At 30.8% G+C, this 5,886-nt stretch overlaps 1 non-coding gene across 1 annotated transcript; it reads right to left on the bottom strand.

The window, feature by feature from the left end:
• Positions 1-233: 233 nt before the first annotated feature.
• On the bottom strand, positions 234-313 carry TRNAL-UAG (transfer RNA leucine (anticodon UAG)). The gene has a single exon. It is a non-coding gene; the product is annotated as a tRNA-Leu (tRNA).
• Positions 314-5,886: the final 5,573 nt, after the last annotated feature.

Here is a 5,886-nt window from a genome sequence, read left to right as displayed (position 1 = left end):
TCCTGTTATAGAGAAAAAAGTAACTATCATTCCTTTTTCTGACGAATCACGTAATCCTCCAAGTTCACGAACTAATAAGGTTATAAAATGAATCGTAATCACAATTGAAATCGTTGAGAAAGAGATATGAGTTAGTATATGTTCTAAAGTTGCAAATAGCATAAGGGGAAGGTCCCATTACAAAATTGTAAATTTCGAATTGATTTCTAATCTATTGTATTCTTTTTCAAGAATGCCGCCACTCGGATTCGAACCGAGATGCTTGAGCACTGCTTCCTAAGAGCAGCGTGTCTACCAATTTCACCATGGCGGCTAACTTCAAATAATAGGTAACTTAAAAGAATAATAGCTATTATCTTGGGAATCGTCGATATTGGGAAAGTCCATAAAATTTAGGAACATTAGAGTTTTCATTAAAATAGACTTCGTTTGGTAGTATCGTTTCCATTTTTTTTTTACAATAAACTCTTGCTTTGCCCAATAGAAACACAAACACTGCTTGAAAGAGTTGGAATTTCTTTTTTCTAACTTGCAATTGTAGAACTAATTTTTTCTAATTAATTTCTCGTTTACATTTTGAAAATTCTTTCAATACAATGAAAAAAATCCAAAAGGGTTTCTATTTAATGATGAAATTAAAATGGATAAATGGAAAAGGCTTTTTGGATTTTTTAAAAATTTCTAGAATGAAAGTCTTTATGCTCTTATTAATAAGATTTACTAACCTTATGATTTTGGAGAAGATAGGTGGAAGTTGTAAGTCCTATTGTAAGAATACTCCACTTTTCATAATTTTCATAATAGAATATGAGGATTCTATTATGAAAATTATGAAAAGTTCATTGATAGGAAAAGAATACTTAGCACACAGTATACCAAACAAAACTTTTTTTTCTTGTATATATAAGATAAGAGGGGTTTTTTGTTCTAAGAATATTGTACCGAGTAATTCGACACATAAAAGTACATTCAAAGAAGAATCAAAATTATTAAATAATTGGAATTCTTTTTTGATAAGTCAATTCATATTATTCCAAAATCTTATTATTTGTTTGTTGCCCAGAAAAACCCTTTGGTTTTGGATGCTCATTACCGCTCGAAAATGATCTTGATTTTACTAAAGAATAAGATTGTACTATGGAAAAATAAGTCTTTTTCTTCCAAATATTTTTACGAATACGCTTTTTTGACATTGAAGTACGTTTTTTTGGAACTGCCATTCAAAAAGGAAATTACTTTTTTCTAGTTGTATGTGAAAGACATCTATTGCTGCAAATCAATCCTTCTTTCTTCTTTTTATTAGTATTTATACTTAGATACTGAAAGATACTTAAATTTTGAATTATTTTTTACTTCATTTTGTCTAATGCGGATAAGACAACAAGAATTTTTTAACATTTTTTCTTTATATATTTTATACTTGTTTTTTAATAATATAGAATATATAGAAAGGTTTCTCATTTAAATCTATTTATATCTATTTATATATCAAGTATACTCCATATATAGATATATGGTATGGAAGCCTATCCCCCATATAAGATAAGACGGGGGGATAAAAAGAAGGGAAAATGAAAATAGTTAATTAAGTTCAGAATGGTATTCCATAAAGGAAAGGAATTCCAATCAAAACAAAAAATACTGAGTCTCTTAAACAAGACATTCTAAAACTTAGGTAATTTATAGTCATTAGGATTTTAGTTCTATATGAAGTAAGGACTATTCGATAATTTCTTATAAACATAGGTTTTCATTGGAATTCACTCAATCAGTTAATTATGGAACAAGAGAGCTGTTTCATCTTTGTTTTAAAGAAATATAAAAATGAATTATGAATAGAAAGTAAAATGATTCCACTTTTTTTTTTTATTTTTATAAATATCTTTATTTAGTTAATAAAATAACTAGGTAACGAAGTTATTTTATTAACTTTTTTAATTTAACCAACTAAACCCATTCTTAATTTTTAATTATTTCAATGAGATAAATTTTGGAAAAATTAAGAATTTCAGTATTTTTTCTTATTCTTTTTATTTATTCTTTCAGAAAGAGATAAGAATTGGTTTGGTGAATCGGAAACAATTTTATAGAAAAATTGAAGTAAAAATTGAAGTAAAAATTGCAATTTCTTTTCTTATGGAACATACATATCAATATGCATGGGTAATCCCTCTTCTCCCACTTCCAGTTATTATGTCAATGGGATTTGGCCTTATTCTTATTCCTACAGCAACAAAAAATCTTCGTCGCATATGGGCTTTTCCTAGTGTTTTACTCTTAAGTATAGCTATGGTATTCTCAGTTCAACTGTCTATTCAACAAATAAATGGAAGTTCGATCTATCAATATCTATGGTCTTGGACCGTCAATAATGATTTTTCTTTAGAATTTGGATACTTGATTGACCCACTTACTTCTATTATGTTAATGCTAATTACTACTGTAGGAATCCTGGTTCTTATTTATAGTGATGGTTATATGTCTCACGATGAAGGATGAGATTTTTTGTTTATATAAGTTTTTTCAATACTTCCATGTTGGGATTGGTTACTAGCTCCAATTTGATACAAATTTATTTTTTTTGGGAACTCGTGGGAATGTGTTCTTATTTATTGATAGGCTTTTGGTTTACACGACCAATCGCAGCGAGTGCTTGTCAAAAAGCTTTTGTAACTAATCGTGTAGGGGATTTTGGTCTATTATTAGGAATTTTAGGTTTTTTTTGGATAACAGGTAGTTTAGAGTTTAGGGATTTGTTCAAAATAGCTAATAACTGGATTCCTAATAATGGAATTAACTCTTTACTTACTACTTTGTGTGCTTTTTTATTATTCCTTGGTGCAGTTGCGAAATCCGCACAATTCCCTCTTCACGTATGGTTACCCGATGCTATGGAAGGGCCCACTCCTATTTCGGCTCTTATACACGCAGCAACTATGGTTGCTGCGGGAATTTTTCTTCTAGCTCGACTTCTTCCTCTTTTCATATCTTTACCTTTGATAATGAGTTTTATTTCTTTAGTAGGTACAATAACACTATTCTTAGGAGCTACTTTAGCTCTTGCTCAGAGAGATATTAAAAGAAGCTTAGCCTATTCTACAATGTCTCAATTGGGTTATATGATGTTAGCTCTAGGTATAGGTTCTTATCAAGCTGCTTTATTCCATTTGATCACTCATGCTTATTCAAAAGCTTTATTGTTCTTGGGATCCGGATCCGTTATTCATTCAATGGAACCTCTTGTTGGATATTCACCAGATAAAAGTCAAAATATGGTTCTTATGGGCGGTTTAAGAAAATACATTCCAATCACAAGAACTACTTTTTTATGGGGTACACTTTCTCTTTGTGGTATTCCACCTCTTGCTTGTTTCTGGTCCAAAGATGAAATCCTTAGTAATAGTTGGTTGTATTCGCCCTTTTTTGGAATAATAGCCTCCTTTACTGCAGGATTAACTGCCTTTTATATGTTTCGGATATATTTACTTACATTTGATGGGTATTTGCGTGTTCATTTTCAAAATTACAGTAGCACTAAAGAGAGTTCCTTGTATTCAATATCCTTATGGGGAAAAAGGATACCCAAAGGAGTGAATAGGGATTTCGTTTTATCAACAACGAAGAGTGGAGTTTCTTTTTTTTCACAAAATATACCAAAAATTCAAGGTAATACAAGAAATAGGATAGGATCCTTTACTACGTCTTTTGGGGCTAAAAACACTTTTGCCTATCCGCATGAAACGGGAAATACTATGTTATTTCCTCTTCTTATATTACTACTTTTCACTTTGTTCATTGGATTCATAGGAATCTCTTTTGATAATGGAGGAATTGGTAATGGAATAGCAGAGTTAACCATATTATCAAAGTGGTTAACTCCCTCAATAAACTTTACCCAGGAAAGTTCTAATTCTTTTGTAAATTCATATGAATTTATTACTAATGCAATTTCTTCTGTAAGTCTAGCTATCTTTGGTTTATTCATAGCATATATCTTCTATGGATCCGCTTATTCTTTTTTTCAGAATTTGGATTTAATAAACTCTTTTTACAAAGGAAATCCTAAAAAAGAATTTTTAGATCAAGTAAAAAAAAATATATACAGTTGGTCATATAATCGTGGTTATATAGATATTTTCTATACTAGGGTCTTTACCCTCGGTATAAGAGGGTTAACCGAACTCACGGAGTTTTTTGATAAGGGTGTTATTGATGGAATTACCAATGGAGTGGGTCTTGCTAGTTTTTGTATAGGAGAGGAAATTAAATATGTAGGGGGAGGTCGAATCTCGTCTTATTTATTCTTTTTTTTATGTTATGTATCTGTGTTTTTATTCTTTTTTCTTTCTTAAGTTAAGGAATTTACAACTCCCTTTCTACAATCTCTCTATATCCTTGTTACATAAGGTAAGTATTGTATAATAGTTCGGTTTTCCGCGATTTTTTCCATTCCTCTGTGTAAATAGCCTAATATGGGTTCACAATCAATAACATCCTCACCATCGAGAGTAACGATCAGTCGAAGAACACCATGCATTGATGGGTGTTGAGGGCCCATATTGACTATCATGAGATCTTTTCTTGTAAGCGGTAGACTCATATCCTTTCTTCCTTAATTCATTATTCCATGAAAATGGATTATTCCATGAATTCCTCAAAGCGAGGCTCATCAAAATGAAAAATCTAAGACTACTATAAGACTACTAAAAAAATAATAAAACAAGAAAAAAATTTGAACGATTAAATTACTGCTCCCGAATATTCAACTGACCGATTAATTTCTTATAACGTACTCTATTTTTCTTTGCCAAATAAGCCAGCAAACGTCGACGTTTTCCCAAAAGTCTTCGTAGACCTCTTTCCGATGAAAAATCTTTTTTGTGTAATTCCAAATGTGAAGCAAGTCTCCGTATCTTATTGGTGAAACTGAATACTTGAAATTCAACAGAACCCCTGTTTTCTTCTTTTTCTTCTTTAACCATAAATCCAAAAATTTTTCTACCTCCTTTCTTTTTCATGTATTTTTCTGATCAGGAAAAATACAAAATTATGTCAGTTATTTTGAAGTTATTCTAATCTCGTACACACACAAATTTGCAATTATTCATCTACTACTGGAATTTGGATTTATTTTATCGATGCAAATTGGATTTGGATAGAAGGGTACATTCTTTCTAATATTTTAGATAGAAGAAACATTTCTTCTATCTAAAATATTAGAAAGAATTTTGCTGATTTATTTATTGCTATATGCAATTTATGGAATTGATACACCATTTAATTGATATCATTTAGCAAAATGAAACACAGCATATGCATCCATCTTTTGGCTCGAGAATTTCACGGGATAGAGATATGGTATAAGAAATAGACTATTAAGTAACTCTAAATGAATTGTGGATACATCTGTATCCTTAACATACTGAAACGATTGTCATTATTCGTATCAAACCAATAGCGATTCATACAAGCTAAATCTTCTAATCAATGGTGGGCCAATAATGCATTTTTTTGCATATGTATTAAGACGCTTGGCCTGATTTCGAAATTGTCCAGAGTTTTATATGTTGTTTTCATTGCAAAATGATGGGTCTCCTTCCATAACTTTCCAATTACGAGTACGAGAATTGAAAGACATGAAAATTCTCAATTCTCTACGGCGTCTAGTAGATAGAAACAAGAAAATCAGAAGAATCTTTCTCTCTATTCACTATCATTCCGCGTCTTCGACTTCTATTAGTTTCTTTTCTTCTTTAATGCAATAGCTATAGTTTGATATAAGAATCCATTTCTCAAAGTAATGGAAACCATTCTCTTATAGGAAATGGTTCGAAAATCGCTATTCCACCTTTTAGGTATCGTGAAAAGTGATACCTGTGAAGATCG

The sequence above is a fragment of the Aegilops tauschii genome, unplaced genomic scaffold, assembly GCF_002575655.3.
Source record: "Aegilops tauschii subsp. strangulata cultivar AL8/78 unplaced genomic scaffold, Aet v6.0 ptg000735l_obj, whole genome shotgun sequence".
Lineage (NCBI taxonomy): Eukaryota > Viridiplantae > Streptophyta > Magnoliopsida > Poales > Poaceae > Aegilops > Aegilops tauschii.
The sequence above is the reverse complement of the archived record's forward strand: the minus strand, read 5'-3'. Positions and strand labels throughout refer to the sequence as shown.